We start from the raw sequence: 18,919 nt of genomic DNA, 5'->3' as shown, positions 1-18,919 counted from the left end.
ACCCGCCTGAGCCCCCTCCGATCCCTCCCAAGGGCCAGGCTGCCCTCGCTCACTCCAAACACCCCCCTTGCTTCCCCACGCGTGTCCCCTGCGCCACCCCCCGGGGGGCACTGCCGATGTTCCCGGGTAGTGGAGGGGAACGGGAGGTGCCAAAGGGGGGCTTTAGCACGAGGAGGAGGGGGACAGGGACACGCGGGGGGCAGCACACGGTGCTGTGCTGCAGGGCCTTCGGCAGAGATAGTGGGGAATGGAAAAAGGAAATAGGGAAAGGGGAAAGGGAAAAGAGAAAGGGAAAATGTAAATGGAAAGGAAAAGGGCTAATAGAAATGAACGGGAAATGGGAAAGGGATAATTGAAAGGGGAAAGGGAAAGGCAAAGAGGAAAGGCGAAATGGCAATGAATGGAAAGGAAAAGGAAAGCGAAAGGGAAAAGGAAAATGGAAATGCAAATGGAAAAGAAAGGGAAAAAGGAAGGGAAAGGTAAAGGTGAAAGGGATATGGAAACGGAAGGGGAAAGGGGAGGGCAAAAGGATGGAGAGAAGGAATAAGAAAGGGAAAAGGAAAAAGAAAAGGAAAGGAAAGGGAAAAGGAGAAAGGGGAAAGGGAAAAGGAAAGGGAAAGGAAGGCAGACGGGATGAAGAGGCGACGCGACCCGGGCCCAAGCCCCGGCCGGGCCGGGCCTTCATCCTTCCCAGGGACGTTTCCAGCCGCTCCTGGCCCCCGTCGCCCCGAACCGGGCTTCCCCTGCCCCTGAACGCCGGCGGAAGCGGCTCCGGCGTTTCCCGGCCTGCTCCGTGCCGCAGACCGGGCGGCTCCGGTTTCCCAAGCTTTATTGAAAGACCGAACAGATGAAAACGGACCCTGCGGATGGGTCCTTCCAGCCTCAGGCCCCGGCGCTGCCGGGCTCCAGGCGGCCGAGGTGGGTCCGGACTGGCCCCGGAGCTCCGGCAGCGGCAGTGGGGCTGCAGGTCCCTGCTCTCCGGGCGGGGAGCCGCGGGCCGGTGCTCACGGTGTCACCCGGCTCCGCAGTGAGGAGTCCAGCGAGAGTGAACATCCCGTCCAACCGCAGCGCATTTAACCCAACGCACCCCATCCATCGCATCCTATCCCACCCATGTCATCAATCCCACCGCACCCGTCCCATCCCGGCCCCGGGAAGCCGGTTAAGTGACCAATACAATAAATAAAGCCCCGCCAGTTCTCAAGCACCGCACAGGGTGGTCACCGTGGAGCAGATGATGCACGGGGAGGAATGGGGTGGTGGTGGTAGGGGGGTGTGCCTTCGGGGGCTTTTCTGCTCCTGTTAAGCCCCTATACCACGGTCCAGCAGGGATGTGGGAGAAATCCGGCTCTGGTCCCAGCTCCCAGCCCTCATGTGGCCCTGTCGGGAGGGGCCGCGGGCCATTAGCGGGACCCTGACATCGGGAGAGAGCCGCATCCCGCGGGGTCCGGTGGGGATGCGAAGTCCCCGATATCCAGGTGACCGGCGGGGAGAAGCTTCCAGACAGGTAATGGGACATGGAGCCGGGCAGGGATAGGCAGAGGGGCCTGGAACCGAGCAGGGATGGGCAGGAGAAGTCCGAAGCCAGGCAGGGGTGGGCAGGGGGGCCTGGAGCCGGGCAGGGATAGGCGGGGTGTACGGAGCTGGACGGGGATAGGCAGAGGGAGTACAGAGCCAAGCAGGGATGGGTGGGGGAGGCTGGAGTCGGGAAGGGATGGGCAGGGGGTTCCGGAGCCGGGCAGGGGTAGCCTAAGGGCAGGCAGCGCCAGAAGATGCTGGGGGCGGGGGGGGGTGGGGTGGTCGAGGTGCTCAGCGAGGAAGGAGGTGGGGAACAAACCAGGGATGAAACGGCCGCGTCTGCAAGGGTTTCATTGAGTGTAATAATGGCGATAGAGCATCGACCGGCCCATCGACCGCCCATCGATAGATCTATCCCTGCAGCTGCCCGCGCTCCCGCCGTCCTGCACAGCGTCCCCGGGTCGGGTTTACGCCTCCCCCCGCTCCCCAGCACAGCCAGGCCCGCAGCACCGGGTCCCCCTCCCGCCCCGGGGCAGGAGCTGGACTCTGCCCTCCGCCGAGCTTTGCACCGAGCAAGCAGCAAATAAAAAGGGAGAGACTTTTTAGTAATTAGTGCGACATAATTGAGTAATGCGGTAGCCCCACGTCCTGTCCCCGCCCCCCCCCCCCCCCCCCCCCCCCCCCCCCCCCCCGGCTCTTCCCCGATCGATGCAATATCATTAGGCGAGAGTCACCGAAACCAGAGGGGCCGGGGGAGCGGGGCTGCGGAGGGAGCTCCCCGGGTAGGACCCGGGCCGCTGTCCGCGTGTGCGATCCCGGAGCCCGGCCTGGTTCGCTGCATCCACTGCGGCCCCAGCCCAGAGGAAGCCCCGCGGAGAGCCCAGACGCTCCGGCGATGGGCCCGGGTCACAGCGTGGGGAAGAGGCCCGGTTTCCATTCGCCAGCTGGATGCTATTGATCCCTTCCCTCACCTCCTTTTTCTTTCCAAGCTCCCTCTCCCTATTTAATTCCCATCCCTCTGCTCCTCCGCAGCCGCCCGGGCAGCGCTCCGAGAGGAGCTGGGCAGTGCCGGCACCCTGGGTGGGGGGGAGTGCGGGGCTGGGGTAACAGGTCTGGGGCAGCCTCCGTCGGTCCCGCCCCTCCCAACCCTTCCGGCTCAACCGAGGGCTTCTTTCCGACGGGACGAGCGGGCAGAAGGCGCAGCGGGGCGGGCCCAGCAGCTGCCCCCAAACCCCTTCTGCCCATCCCAAGGCTGCCCCTCGGGCGGAGCGGGGCTGCCCACACTTAGAGACCAGACCCCGATCCCGGCCGGCCCCGGCAGGAGGCCGCAGCGCCGGAGCCCGGGGAAGGTGGTGTCGGGGGCAGGACGCGGTGCCTGCTCCCTGCCTGTACCCCTGCCTTCATGGGCCGTACCCCTCCGCGCTCCGCGGTTGCTTTGCGCTCAAATATATTTTATTTGTATTTTATTTTATATATATATATATATATATATATATATATATATATATATATATTTTTTCCCCCTCCACTTAGGAACAGCTCGAAAGCACAAACGACACCGCCAGAAACACATCCAGCGGCGCGGGCAGTGCTGACTGCAGCCGGCGAGCAGGTACAAGGCAGGGACTAAGTAAACCAGTTTCTTTTGCCGGGCAAAGAAGGAGAAGGAAGGCGGTTCCAAGCCCCCCCCCCCCCCGCCATAGCAAGGCTCCTTTAGCAGCCCAAGTTCCTTAAAGTTCTTTAAGGCTTCAAAATAACAGCCCCATCGCCTGGCAGGTGAATTATTTAGTGCCTATAGATTCCTCGCAAACCCTTTCATTTCGGTTCCAAATCTTCCCCAGCCCAGCTTTTGCCTATGGACGTCTCGATTTTACAACAATCAAGCGGGAGGCAAAGAGCGTGGCAATTTCTGCTAATCGATTTTCCATACAATGGGCCCCAGATGATGTTTTAAAATGTGAGAAACTAAAATGTGTTGGTTTAAATAAGACTTTTGCAATCAATAGCTTTTAAAAAAAGAGACTTTGATACCGGTTCTTGAAGGGGATTCAAACGCTTTCGCTTTCAAAACAAAACAAAGCAGGAGAAAAGAAAAGCCAAAAAAATAACCCCCCCCAAAAAAAGCAGCCACGCCGGAAAAGTTCCGCCGGGATTTGGGGTTATTAAAGCGGGATTTGGGGAAACCCGCTGCGGGCAGGAGATAGGGGGTGTGGGGGGGAGTGGGAGCCCCAGGACGCGAAGACCGGAGCCCCATCCCCGCAGCTCCACCAATCCCCGCAGTAGCGGGGGGAGACACCGTGCTGTGTGTCCGTCTGTGCCCCCCCCACCTTCACCCGGGATCTCCCCGTCTTTTTCGGGTTCAATTTCCCCTTCTCCGCTTTGCCCGCTTGGCTCCGGGTTTGTGGCGCTTCGGGCAGGAATCCAGGAGTCCAGCCGGGAAAAACTCCGGCCCTTTCCCCACCGACCTTCTCCTCTGCTTAAAATCCACCCCCCTCGGCCTCCCCACAGTGATCTGCTCCCTCGGCGCCCAGTTAAAGATAATTTTAGCTGCGAGATCAGGCCCTTTCCCTCCGCTCCCAGCTCCTTTTCCTTTCCTTTCGCAGGATATAAATACGTATCTATTACTTTTGTAGTTATAGTTGTTAATTTCCCCCCGTGAAAAATTCCCCCTTCTGCAGAATCGGCCCCGGAGACGTTTATGAAGAGGGGGGGACGGATCGGGAGCTGCCCCCATCCCTCCTCTGCCTCCAGCCTTTCCCCCCGGGCTCGGCGGCTGGAACCGGGGCCGGGTGGGGAGCGCGGAAAAGCGGCAGCAACGGGGGTGAAATCAAGGTGTGGGGCTGCGGAGAGGGGGCAGCGGCAGAACCGACCCCTCCACAGCCCTTCCGGAGACTTTTCTCGTTTACAGCGAAACTTTGGGCCGCCCCGAAACTCGGCAGCCGGGAGCGACGGGGCCGCTGCGGGGCGCGGGGTCGGGGTGAGAGGGTTTCTCCAACCAATTCACCCCGGGGAGGGCAGTTCGAGGACCGGAGGTTGCTCTTTTCGATGTAGTCCCTGCAGGCTTACCCCAAACGAAGCGGCCCCGCATTGGTCCGGCGCAGCCCGGCCCGGAGCCGGGCGCCCTCGGGGGTCCGCATCACCCCGCTACGGCGGCCGGGCCGGGTCCCCTCCGCTGCTCCCAGCTCCGGGAACACCGGCGTGGGCCTCCGGGAGCCTATTTCAATCTCAATTTGTTTTCTAAACTTCCCGGCAGAGCAGCCCTGAACTTTACACCCTCGGAAGCAGCACGGGGAGGACTCGGCCCCTTTATTTTTTCCCCCTTTTTGGTGGAAATGCGATGAAAATTGCGAGGGTTTCTCCCAGCTCGGAGGTGAGAGATGGTTTTTTTCCTCCTCCCTCCCGTCCCCTCTCCGCCTTTCACCGGTGTGGCCGGGCCGTTCCTAAAGCGGGCTGGGGTGCGGGTGGATTAACCACAACGTGAGACATGCAACGACTTTGCCCGTGCTTTGCGGGACAGGGGGTCCCGAGGCTTCCGAAGTGACACCATCGCCAACCCCCTCGCCTCTGCCCTCTCTCACTTTTCGGTCTTTGTGCCTTTCGGGGAGCCTCAAACCCGAGTCTCTGAGCACCCCAAAGGCTCCCCGAGCGCTCCCGGGGAAGTCCGGGATGGAGGAACCGGGGCCGGTGCGTTGTGAAACATCGAAGGAAGGAGACGAACCGGGCGGTTTCCTCCGCTCTGCAGCGCGTTCCTGCATCGCACCGAGCACCGACAGCACGCGAATTCACTGGAGTTGCTTTATACATAACATAGATTGAAATTTATATAGAAAGAGACCGTATTTATTTGATATATATATATGCGATATAGATGTAATGATTATTTTCTGTTTCTCTGTATTTCCCGCAGGTATTTTCCTGGCTCCGCAGGGCTCCTTCTCCTGGCTCCGGAAGCGTCTCTGCTTTTCCGAAAGATCCCGTTTCTGGAGACTTTTCTCCTCTCTCCCCGCTGTCTGCCCCGGCTCGGCCGCACCGCGGAGCTGCCCGGGGACGGGGGTCCGGGCCCGGAGACCCCCCCCTTCCAGCGGCTCAGCCCCCGTAACAGGTAACTCTGCTCCCCGGGCAGTGCGTTCTGCGGCAAGACCCAGGGAGACAGCGGGGGGACAGGCACGGGTAGGGGCAGGCAGGGGAAAGCAGAGGTAGAGGCAGGCAGGGGACTGGCAGGGGTAGGGGCAGACAGGGTTAGGGGACAGGCAGCAGCAGGGGACAGCAGGAGGCAGGGGACAAGAAGGGGACAGGCAAGGGCAGGCGAGAGCCAGGCGACAGGCAGGGGTAGGGGACTGGTAGGACAAGGGGACACGCAGAAGACAGGCAGGAGTAGGGGGACAGGCAAGGAGTAGGAGACTGGCAAGGGTAGGGGCAGGAAGGGATGGGGATCAGGTAAAACAGGAACAGAGGCAGGAAAGAAGCAGGGACGAGGCAGGGACAGGGCAGGGATCTGCCGACCAAGCAACTGCCCTGGGCTCAGTGGGGATAGGCAGGCTGGGGGGGGGCTGCCCCTCGCCCCCCCCAGCGCGCTTGGGTCATGGTTTGTTTGTTACTGAAATAACCCAAAGCGGCTCTTACTCAGGGCTATTACACAGACACACACAGAGGCAGACAGACACGGAGACAGACACGCAGACAGACACACAGAGCGCTGGCTGGCCATAGCCTACACCCACCGCACAGACCTGTCCAAGGGAAACCTGGAAACAGGTGAATCCACAGCCCCAAACACACCCCTCCTCCTACCAACCCCACACCCCCGTGGGCAGGAAGCTGCCCGCAAGGCAAGTGCCACCCCAAGAGCCAGTGAGGCAGTGGAACCCCTTTCCCTGTGCCCTCCTCTCTCCCGCAGCAGTAATTGCTGCTGTCTTTATCCAAACTAGGAGGGGGTGGGAGAGAAAGACTTCTAAGAGTAATTTTCCGGGAATTCTCCTTGGTGTAATTGTCCTGATAATAAATCCAGACGCTTAGCCCCGTGTATGAATTGCTTTTTACCATTTTCATTTATTATTGAACACAGTGGGGAGAAGGGGAAACGCAACAGGGCTCTTTCTTGTGAGAGGGAAGGGGCAAAGGGGGCCGAGGAGACCATTTCTCTGCAGATCCAGGAAATCTGGATGTGTTCATCATCGTGTGGTTTTGGGGGTTGTTTTATTTTCTCCCCTTAATACTGAGTCTGTTTCCCCACCCCACGATTTTTTCTGGGGGGGGGGGTATTGAAAACTAATTAAATAACCCGTTAGCTAACACGTTAAATTAAGATCCACTCTTGGATTTAATGATGTCTCCGGAAGAATTGACAGCAATGTGAAGACAGACTGTCAATAGATTCCTTCCCCTGGTTACACTGTATAAATGTGATTAAAACAGATCTCAAAGAAGGGTATCCTGACATGGTGCCCACACTGAGATGGAGCCATCAAGGGCACCCATGGGTCTCTGGAGACAAACATCTCCTGAAATGGGAGCTGAGTGGGGAGATGGATGGAAGGATAATGCTGCTGCTCCCAAGCAGAATGAGAAACGGCCTCACAACATGATCCAGGTTGGAGGAAGACCCTGGAAAAGGCTCATGCCTCTAGAGAAGGTGGAAGCATCCCATAACCTGTGTGCTGCATCACCCAGCAGTACTGGCCAAGAGATGTTCCTTCATCCCCAACCCTTGGGGCAGTCCAGGGCAGCCTTGTTCTTTGTGGATGGATCCAAAGCTGAGCCTTTGCCTTTGTCCCGGCTCCAGCAGTGCAAACAGTGGCTGGGATGGTGAGCATACACCCACTGCTTTCTGCTTAAGCTCTCAGGTAAAGGTTACCTTAGCATCCAGGCTGAAAAAAATCAATGGCTGATATAGCATGAGACTCAGAAAGACAACATACATCTATCACTTAGGGATTCGATGGGCTTAGTATAGTCTTGTCAACAAATGATTGTTTAAACAGAATATCTCAACTGTTTATGGCACCCTTAATCCATACATTTAAGCACCACTGTAACATGTCCTGAGCATGGATTGCTCTGTAGAAACCTCTGTTGTTAGGTCCAGAGCTGCAGAACACTTAAGCGTGTGCTTAAGTCTCTTAGGCTTCAAATTAATCATGTACTTAAGTGTTTTCCTGGACTAGGCCTGGCCTAAGAACAGGGTAATACCTGTCATTATTGTAATGGATGAAGTTTTTTGTTTCCTGCCCTTCATTTACATAGTGTATAAAGGGCTAAATGCACCTATGTGTCCTCCAGACAGAGTCTTCTGGCTGATTTATCCAGCTGGTGCACAAACAGACTCATTGTCACCCAGTCAGGGAGGTTATTTCAGAGCTCTTCCTTCTCCCCTGGGCACTGGAGTCCTTGATGTGGCATTTCATAGCAACCTTCCAGCATCTGAAGGGGGCTTACAAGGATGCTGGCAATGGACTCTTCATTAGGGACTGTAATGACAGGACAAGGGGTGATGGGTTCAAACTTAAATGGGGGAAGTTTAGGTTAAATACAAGGAAGAAGTTCTTTACTGTGAGGGTGCTGAGGCACTGGACTGGGTTTCCCAAGGAAGTTGTGAATGCTCCATCCCTGGCAGTGTTCCAGGCCAGAGACTTGGATGACATGGTTTAGTGTGTGGTGTCCCTGCCCATGGCAAGGGGGTTGGACATAGATGATCTTAAGATCCTTTCCACCCTAACTATTCTATGATCCTATGATTTCAGGGAGGTCTGGGCCAGTGGAGCCAGTGGTAGTAGGTGAAAAACCCCAGGGACTGTGAGTTAAATGATGCAAAGGGAGAGAAGAGATGATCATATGGAGAGGGCTGCAAAAAAGAGATGCAAAAGAGAATGAAGAGCAAAAAGAGGCTGGAAAAGAATAACAGAGCAATGGCTATGATATCCATGGAAAGCTCAGCTGGGAAAGCAAGGTGCCAGCTCAAACCAGCCTGGAGACTTGCTGGGGGGGACCTGCAACCCCCATAGACCCCCAGCTCAGCAAAGCCTGGCCCTGTGGACCCATGGGTGCTGCTGGAGCCCTGTGGCTGATTTCTGCATTTGATCTCCAACTTAAAGCCAAGCAGGATCTTGTGCTCACAATCAAGCCCAAAGGGTTTCTGTGGTGGTGAAGATCAGGAATATCTTCCCAAGATGCTGCTCAGCTTTCAGGGCCATGGAGAGCTTGTCAGATATCGAGCAGGCTTGTCAATGTTGCAAGCTCTAAGTGAAAGCAGAAATCAGTTAATGGTCTTCCCAAGCTGTCCTCTTGGCGTGGGGAGTCCTTGCAGGACCTGGGGCGGGTGATTGGTGAGGGGATGATGTGTTGCTTAGTAAAGTGTTCATTCAACAACCAGTACCGTGTGGATAAAACCATATATCTGGGAAATCACAGCAGGAAGAGGAAGCGGTGCCCTGGTTTGAGGATTCATCAGAATCCAGAAGGATCCACCTAAACCTCCCTGGGAGTTTAGAGAAGAGTTTTGGGACCTGAGATGAGATGTGAGAATTTGAATTTCTTCAGTTAGGGAAAAAAAAACAACCAAAAACCAAGAAACTGGGAAAAAAAAAGGAGGAAAATCCAACCCATTCCAGGCACTGTCAGTCAAAGCAGGAGGTTTTGACAAGCTTGAAGGTTGTGGCTAAATTTAAGCTCGGGCTCTTTGTCAAGTTTCCTTTTAATGTCAATGAATCATGATTTCAAAACAAAAATAAAGTCACCTGGGGCTGGAGAAAGGAAAATGGTTCTCTTGTAAAATACTGAAGCAGGACAACATGATGACTCCAGCTCGTTTCACCTGGCCAAGGAGATGTTTGAAAGGGAGATCCAATGGAGCCGCTGGCTCCTGTGGGAAACTGATTCATTTTGATGAAGCCACATTGGTCTGATTTGCAGAACTTTTGGAGTCTATCCCCTGATGTCTGCTTGGTGGGAAAGGGTTTTGGGTGCTCCCCAAACCAGAGCACTGACATGAACTCAGACTGTCATCCCTGCCCCCCAGGGTTTGTGTCCTGCCTTCCTCCAGGTGAAAAATCCTTGTAGGACAAGCAGAAGGTAACTGCAGAGGATGAGGAAATGGCAGCAGCAGAGTCAGGGGGATCCTGCATGGCAAAGAACTCGGCTCCTTTTGTTACCCTGTGGTAGGATGGAGCCCACAGATGAAGTTCAGGCCTACCTGGATGCTTGTGTGTGAAGTCTGAGCTGGAGCTCATAACTGCACCTGCCTTGGGCTGAGTTGTGTTCAGTTCTATCTGAAACAACATTTCTGGGTATTTTAATTTACATTAAGATAATAAAATAACTTTAGAGCTAATAATACACATGTGCTCTGACACTTCTTCCTTTGGCTGAAAGATGGAAGGTGAGATGAGGGTCCATCAACCTGCACACAGTACCTGGGTGTCATAGCAAAGACCCATCTGTACATCACATAGATGCAATACAAGTACTCATTGACTCCCCTTTCCATGAGGAATGGGTTAGTGAGCTTCTCTGCTGCAGGCTGACCCTGAACTGCTGTGATAGAAAGCCCCAGAGTTGTATGTTAAGACCCAAAAACTGAACAAAGAGGTGACTTAGAGAACACCTGACCCAGTGATAATATGGATATACCTGTGTGGGGAACCTGGAGATTAATTGAAGTCAAATAGGCTGTGCCAGGGGCGGAGGGTTGGGATCATAGGATCATGGAATGGTTTGTGTTGGAAGTGACTTGAAGCTCATTCAGTTCCAACCCCTGCCACAAGCAGGGACACCTTCCACTAGAGCAGCTTGTTCCAAGTGCTGTCCAACCTGGGATGGGGCAGCCACACAAGGCTGGGTTGTATGAAAGTCATCCAGGTTGGTTGGATCAGAAGTCCATGGTGAGCAAGCATCAGTCCCTGTTTTCTGCCTGGGAAGCATCTTTGTGTGTGAATTACCTCTTGTGGTAGTTAATAAAAGTAGCTGGTTTTGATGATGCTGGAGAAATTTGGCTTTTCCTGGCTTTCAAAGGAGCTGACCCGCACTTGTGGAAATGAGGCCACTTCACATAGGTGTCTCAGTAAGGGGAAGTGTCCACTTGTGAACACTCGTGGTCTAGAATTAAGCCCCCTGTCCTTCATCTGTGTGAAGATAATCACAAAACAAGGGTTGTAAAACTCTTGTGCAAAGACTTTGGGATGTAGATACAACATCGTCTAGGGACCATAGTAAAAGGCATTGTTAGAAGACACACATACACATAGGAGATGCATGGATCTACAGTGGCAGGCATTGAGAGCAGGATCAATATCTGTACAGTAAATACTCTGCAGCACCTGGGAAACAACCACCCCGCCCCTGCTCTTCATCTCATTAAAGAGATGGTCAAAGCCTGGGCATCACTTTTAGGATGAGCTGTTGGAGGCTACAGAGATGATGTTGTTGGGGAGGCTGTTGGAGCAAGAGCTCCAAGGCTTTTGTGGCAGCAAGATCTGCCTAATGAATGGCTCTTTGGAGGGATGGACCTTGTCTACACACAAAATTGGAAGCCAAAATTGGTCTTGTGTAGACACCCCTAAATCATTTTAAAGCAGGTTGGTATTGGTTTGTATAATTCGATTCCTTTACCAAAGCGAAGCGAAATCGATGCAAATGGGGTTGACATTGATTTCGGTACATCCGCACAAAGGTTTTGCCCCAGTTTAATGAAATCAGTTTAAAACCACACCTTTAGCTAAACTGGCATAACTTTGTGTCCAGCCAAGGTGAGAGGCAAAAGGAGAAGGAAAGGAGGCACCATGATCTACCCTAAAAAGAGGCGAGGGAGAAGTGTTTATGAAGTGCATGTGCAGGCAGCAGAGCCTGTTCAAGCAGGCTGCAGTGGCACAAAGTGATAAGGAATGGGTCAATATAGTTTTCTCAAAGATTTTTTTCCTTAAAGAAAGGTTAAATGTGAGGTGATATTGATTTCCCTTTTCTCCCCATCGCTCCTCTCACCACCCCTCCGGCCCCTTCCCCTCCTCCCTGCCCTTTCCCCACCTCCCCGCATCCCAGAGCCATCCTTGGAGGAGGAACTGCAGCCCAAAGTGGCCAAGTGACCAGGGAGGACCACAGCGCCGGCCACGGCACTGACCAATGGGCGCCCAAAGGAGCCCCCGTTGCTTAGCAACCCGCTGCAGAGAGGGAGGCAGAGAGCGCAAAAAGATGGATTTTCAGATTGCAGCAGCCAAGCAGATCAATTCTGCAACATGGGCTACAGTGGCCAAGCGGAATCTCTCTTGCTCCCAGCAGGTATTGATCCAGCCATGCTATAGGCATTGAATGAGCTCTAATAAGTCCTGAGTAAACAGGAACAAGGACTTAAGTGATAGCCCAGCAGTCAAACATCAACTCCCTTTGTCTTCTTCTTCCTCTTCTTCTTCTTCTTCTGTTTTTTTTTTCTTCTTAATTGCTGAAGGGTTTGCAAGAAAAGGACAATAAACTTTATTGATAGAATAAAAGAGTCAGAATATCCCTTCGTTTGCAGCCTGTGAGGGTTTGGAGGGGAAAAGTCCCTGCCTCGGATATGCAGGTTGGCTTTGCAGACTGGTGACCCATGGACACATGTGGTGAACGTGGCTCCCAGATTCCTGAGCTTACCTGGGCATGTCCAAGACTCCATGTGTCCTTCACAGTGTGTTTTGCCAGGCACAGGCTCATGAGGGAATGCATGTGTCTAGAGATGCCCATTTGAAGCTGACATGTAGGTGAGCCCACTCAGGAGTTCGGATTCAGATGATGAGTCTCCTCCAGATCTCTATGGAAAGGGGAGATTAAACATCCTGGCAGGGAAATGAAACCCTTCAGGAAGTGGCTAGGAGCAGCAAAATTCCTAATGTATAGATTCCAGAGCAAGCAGCAAAGTGACAAGTGTGTGGCTGAGAAGGAAGAGCCCAAACAAGCCTGACTGATGAAGACTTGACTTGGAGGGTCCCAGACACTCAGCCAGGACTGGGCTTGTGCAAAAACCTCTGTTGCTTGGGGCTTCCCTGTTGTCCTCTACCTGGCGGCTGCAGTGATTAGCCCATTGCAGGCAAGAGCCTGGAAAACAAGCACCCCATGGCCATGTGAAAACCCACTGCATTGTCCCTATGCCCCCTCTACCACTCTCTGTGTGGCTGCTTTGTTTCCCAGTCCATCCCCTTACCTCCTCCTGCAGCATCTCCATCCCTGCTTCTTACCCCAGCCTTCACCTCCCTGCAGAGTGGAGCCCCAGGGACTCAGAACCCTCCAGTTCATGCCTCAGCTTTACCCGTCCTCTCCTCAGTTTCCTACATGTCCTAAACTTCTACCTCCAGCTCTGGGCACAGTGAAGTCTCCAGCCACTGCTGCAGTCAGTGCAGGGAGGACAAGGATCCCATCCAAAGGGCTGGATGCTGCTTTCTGTTGCCTTGCTGCCAGTTCCCAAGTGACACCTATTGAATAACTGGAGCTGCTCTGGATTTATGCCTGTTTAACCAAGATCACAGGCCAGGTCTACCCACAGCGGTTAGGGGACTAGGGAAATGAGAGCTCTTTGCTTGCACTTGGAGTTCTCTCAACCCACATTTCAGCAGCTTCGTCATAACAGGGATGCTAATGAATTGTTCTGGTATTAAGGTGGCCGGTGCCTGCACTCACCCGAGCTCCCCACCAGCTAAACCGAGTGAATCCTGGAATCCTTACCATGATCCACAGTGAGAGGCAGCAAAAGGGAGGTGGGCTCTTGCGCGCCCAAGCGTGTGGGTGCACGTGCGTGTGTTTGCAAGCGTGGGTCTTAATTACTCCAGAAGGAGATAACAGATAAGCACTGGCCCATCCCCAAAGATATTTCCTGTTCCCAAGAAGAGAGAAAATTCAGTCTCTTTTCTGAAGGTTTCTGCATTTCAAAGTAATATCAGAAGGGCTTGAAGCTTAATCTTCGTTACCCAGAAGGCTGCAGGAATCAGGCAAAAGGAGAGAAAAGAATCGAATCGATATGGCAGTATGAATTTATTCCCAGGGGAGTCCGAGGCACCAATATTTTCTCTCCCCTCCATTAAAGAGATAGCACCAGCCCAATGCAGAGGCCCCTCCAGGAGTCACACTGCAGCAGTGGGTACGATGACATGGGGGGTGGAGTGTAAAAATCATGGGAGGTGAAATGGGATCACCCAAAGGGCTGGAAGGAAACTCCCAGCTACAGCAAATGACTTCTTTAATTTGCCAGTGGCTTCCCCTTGGCTCTGCTGGATGCTGGTGGCTGAGGATGCAGGCAGAGGGGCAGGGATGATGCAAGGAAGCGGCATTGTCCCATGTGCAGGTCCCAGGGCTGCTGAGCTGGAGATGTGGGATGACCAAAATACCTTGTGGTCCCTGTGGTGCCAGGATTCACCTAAGCTGAGTGCCTTGTAGCTGAATCACAGCTCCCTTTATGGGGGGGTAACAGCTACAGAAGGGACTTGTCCTGGCTGATGGCAGTGGGATGCAGGGTTCTGGGAAGGGTGAAGCCTCTTTATCCCATGGGATGTGGGCGTCCTTTCCCAGCACACACAAAGACATGTGCATGGCTGGTGGTGGAGGACACCAGTGTGGTACCAGCTCCCAGCACACACAAAGACGTGCATGGCTGGTGGTGGAGGACACCAGCGTGGTACGGGCTCTCGCCTTGCTCCTTTGATTCCTTTGACACAGGGAATTGCCCTTCAGCAATGACATGGAGATGTTAACCCCTCAGGGCCAGCCCAGCTCCATGTCCCTGCTGGTGGCATCTCCCTGAGCTCTGGCTTTGGCCAAGGTCTCCTGGGGAGGAGCAGTGTGACAACACCAAGGACACCAAGGATGGGGCTTGGAGCAGCTGCTCCAATGGAAGGGGTCCCTGCCTGTGGCAGGGGTTGGAGCTGGAGGAGCTTTAAGGTCCATTCCAACCCAACCCATTCCATGAGTCCATGATCCTATGACACATGGGGAAACTTGCCTTTCAAACCTGGAGGAAGCTACTTTTGCAGTGACAGGAGCGGTGTGCACCCTTCCCACTGCACTGCCAGAACCAAGCCAACATCTCCATATTCATACTGAGAGAAGAAAACCTTCTTTTTCACTCGTGCTACCCAAAGCTCCGGCTGTTCCTTCACAAACCAAACCCAGAGGAGCCTCAGTGGCTCCATTACCATTGTATCAAATCCACTGGAGCTGGATTAGTCCACACAGCTGGGGGAGCTGCGTGTTGGAGCATTCCTTGAGCTTTGGGGTGGGCACCAGGGCCAGGACCTGTGTGGGACTGGGACATGGGGCAGGCAGCTCAGGGGGGATTTATGGCCTCTGGCTGCACAGCTCTAACCAGAGCTATCAGCTCCCCACCACAATGCGCCCAATCGTTTGAAATCTAAAACAAAATGTAAAACAAGGAATAATGGTAACAAAAAAGGCTTAATTAATTGAAGTAAATTGCATCACAATAGTGATTTCTCAGTAACATGGCTAAGTGCCCCATTATTCTGATTTCACTCAGTATTCATGGATACTAAATAAATCACAGGCCCTCCGCTTACAGCCTGCTGCAGAGGGGCAGGGGGATGGAGGTCCTGCCATCTCCTCGCTCTAGATGTCGATAACCCCAGCACTTCCCGAGTGCTCACCTTAAATGGCAGCCAGGAAAATTGCCATCAAAATAAGTGAATTATTCAGCTGTTTGGGTTTTTGTTTGGTTGGTTTTGGGTCTTTTGGTGTTTTTTCCTTTTCCTTTTTTTTTATTTTATTTTTTCTTAACCTTTACAAAAATTGCCTCTGGAGATTCACTGGGAAGCTTCCCCCCCCCCCTTGCTGCCCTGTTTATCAATACCCTGGCAGCACCAGTTTGCTTGAAACCATTCTTTTTCCCACTGGCATCCCCACAGGTGATCGCTTTGGCTCAGCTCAGCACCAGGGCTGGCAGCAACCTGGGCATCATTGGGCAGCTGCTTGTTGGAAGGGATGGGTGAGCTGGCACCCAGTGCCTGAGACCATGGTGAGGGCCAGGAGCAACCAATAGACTGGGTCAAGAAGCGCACATGGGAGGTCAGCAAGCACTTGCTCGTGGCTTTGCTCTTCCTGCACATACCCATGCTTTATTTAGGGCCGATACTGCTTTGGGAGCAGATTGGATCCTTGAGAAGTGCCAGCCTGAAGCAGCTTAGACATGATGAACCTCTTTCGGGTGGCTCAATGAGATGTCAAGCTGGAAAGATGGCCCTAAAGCTAAGGTGAGGAGGAGGATGCTGGACCACAGCCCTACAGCCACATCCCTTTGATGCATGGAATGCAGACCCACATCCCGGCATCCCCAGCATGGACCCCATTGTAGAACTGGCGGTGGCTTTGTTCTCCTGCCCTCGCTAATCAAGCTGGGCTGGGAAGCGCTGCAGGATGTACCAAGCAAGCGCAGCCTGGAGGCATCTCCTTCAGGAGCCTAATGATGGAAAAATACCTATTGGGTGCTGCAGACCCATCCCTCCTCCCTGCCGGAGCACAGGTTGGTATGGCCAGCATTGATTTCGATAGCAGGTCAATGGAAATCAGCACAGACCCTGCGACAAAGCCTTCCTCAGCTCAGTGGGATCCAATCCTGGGATCTGCTCACAGGATCTCGTCCGTGTCCCCACTGTCCCTCCTCTGCACGGAGGATGTGATGCTCCACATCCAGTGCTGTGGTGTCAGTGCTTGGGCACTGCCAGAGAGGGAACACTGGCTTTCCCTTCTCTCCTCTTCAAAGCAACATCCCCCTCTTTCCTCTTCCCATCCCTAAATCTCAGCTACAGCCAGCCCAGCCACCTCACCACTGTGCAATTCCTATGGAGTGGCTGCTGCTGCAAGGGGCCCAGGAATCAATTAATCAATGGTAATCAAGATCCCAGGGTGTAATCATAATTAATGTTCAGCCCTGATTGATCATGTCATGGTTTTGCTGTGTTCACATGGGCTGGGATGGTAAAACTGGGCTGTTTAATGGTGCACTTGCAGATCCCTTCCCGTTCCCAGCCCTGCTTAGGGCTGTCTCCTCTCCTGTACAGGGGACAGAGGTGACCTCTCAGGAGACCCAAGGAGCTGTTTGGGGAGGGGGTCAGCACGGTGGGGCCTCAAGGGGGGCAGCTCCATTGGAAGCAGGGTGTTGGTGCAGGGTGGATGAGAGCAGTGCTCAGGGTGGGCACCCTTGCTATGACAGAGGACATCAGGATGACACCCATGGGGTGCCACAGGCAGCACTGGGGCTGTCAGTGGCCCCTTCCCCAGCTCATGGCTCTCAGCTGTGCCCCAGATGCACAGCTCTCCATCCAAGTGGAAACCATGGGAGCCGGCAGACGCTGGCTGGGAGCCCTCTGAATGTCACAAACACAGTGTAACTAGACTTGGATCAATCCATCAATGCACAGCGGTGGTTAAATAGTGCTGTGCTCACCTCCCTCCAATTAAACTATCATTTCTGATAGATCCCTTTGTGTCTTCGTCTCCCTGCCAGGCTCCTCTGGCTGAGGGCGATGTCAATGGCTCAGAGGGTGCTCCCTTCTCCTGCTGCAGCCAAGTCCATGCTGGATTCATGGGATTCAGAGGGATGTAGATACACCTTCATGGCCCATGCCATGGGCTGGCTGCTGTGCTCTGTAGCCCAGGAGAGGACAAGCCCTGGGGACCACCTGCAGCTTCATCCCAAGGTGCAGATGGGAGCAATGGGGATGCTGATGCACTGCTCCTGCATCCTGCAGTGGGCAGGAACCGGGGTACCCACTCTCCAATGGCTGGGAGCATTTTGCTTTGCATCCATCCAGGGAACAGGGACCCCATGTTGGAGGTGGCACCAGCTCCAAACCCTGACCCCCTCTGCAGGTTTGGGCTGCACCTTCCTAAATCAACCAGGGAGATGCAGCAGCTGGGGCTCAGCCTGGCTGTGAGCCTGGTCCCTCTGGTCTCATTGGGAATTCAGGTTATGGCTCAGCTCCATAGCACTGAGCTCCCCACTGCCCCATAGAGCTTTGTCCTTGCACGAGCAGCTTGGTGGAGCTTCCCACCAGGATGCCCAGATCCCTTCTCCTTTCTCCCTTCTGAGAAGGTGCCAGGCTGGGAGGGGTCTTGCCAGGGGCTGGGAAGTTGGGAAGCACCCAGGGAGCACAGCGGCAGCAGGGCCTGGCAGGAGCCCGTGAAGCAGAGCTGGGTATTGATTTCCCATTGATCCCATGCAACCACATTCTGCAGCGGCTGCTGTCCTACATTTCAATCCCACACCTTTGCCTCTGACTTTAATGGGCTTCATCACAGCCCCAAAGCTTCATTTAACCAAAAAGGGAAGGGAGCTGGCAGGCAGCTGCCAGAAATCAGAGCAACCTTGTTCCGGGATACAGCTGCATCCCTGTATCCCTTGCAGCTCCAGGGAGCAGGGGACAGGTTCCCTGGGGTATTTTGGGGATGCAGATGCACCCGCAGCCCCTGCGGGTCCCAAGGCTGATGGGAGGGTGCTGCGGATGCTGGTGGCAGCACCCAGCTCTCCAGCTGCTCTTCCACCTCAAGGACTCTCCCTACCTTATCCTTGCCGTACCTGCACAATTCCAGCTCCTGAACAAAGGGCTCCGACTGCTGCCGGAAGGGTAAAATGAAGCTCCACCTTAACGAGGCCCTGCATAATGATGTGTGTGTGGAAGCACCGCACCCCCCCCTCCAGTTGTGAGGTTACAGGCAACACGTCAACACCCCCTGACGACTGGAAGATGAATATGGAGGAGCTGGATCCGGCTGAGGATCCTTGGGCGTTCCTTGAGCATCCATCACGGTGCCAGCAGCCCTGGTACCCAGGCACAAGCTGGGCCAGAAGTGATTCTGATTTATCCTCTGCACCCCTCCCTCCCAATTGCAGTTTTCAGTCTCCCTGTTGCTCACATGAAAGAAGATGCAATCGTTCTTTTATGTTTAAAGCACTCAGCCAAGGCCCCTGGGCTGCCCATGCATGGTGGGGGGAGACCTTCAACCTGTTCATAGCAGATCAGTGTTGAAACAACCCAAAACGTTTGGGTCCAGCTCCTGTAGGGGATGGGCAGCAGGGAGCTGGTTGCAGGGAGAGGGAATAAAGAGGGAAGAACATGGGAACAGGGTCACGTTATGGCCAGGCTGTTTGGACATCCCAAGTTGGCCTGGCCCCATGGGTGTGCATTCATGCACCCCTACACTGGGATCCAAAGGGTCTCTCTGATGCCGACCAACCTTCCCTGCCCTGCTCCATCCCACTACACCTTTCTGGATGCCTCTGAGGATATGACTGCTGTATGCAGGTCCTTGTTCAGGACACCCCAACCACGTATCTGCTCTTACACAGCAGCTGTCATAAGAAGAGACATAAGGAGCAGGAATGGGTGCCCCACAGCTCCCTAGACTCACTTGGGCTCTAAACCAGGATGGAGACCAAGCC

The sequence above is a fragment of the Melopsittacus undulatus genome, chromosome 19, assembly GCF_012275295.1.
Source record: "Melopsittacus undulatus isolate bMelUnd1 chromosome 19, bMelUnd1.mat.Z, whole genome shotgun sequence".
NCBI classification, from domain to species: domain Eukaryota; kingdom Metazoa; phylum Chordata; class Aves; order Psittaciformes; family Psittaculidae; genus Melopsittacus; species Melopsittacus undulatus.
The sequence above is the reverse complement of the archived record's forward strand: the minus strand, read 5'-3'. Positions refer to the sequence as shown.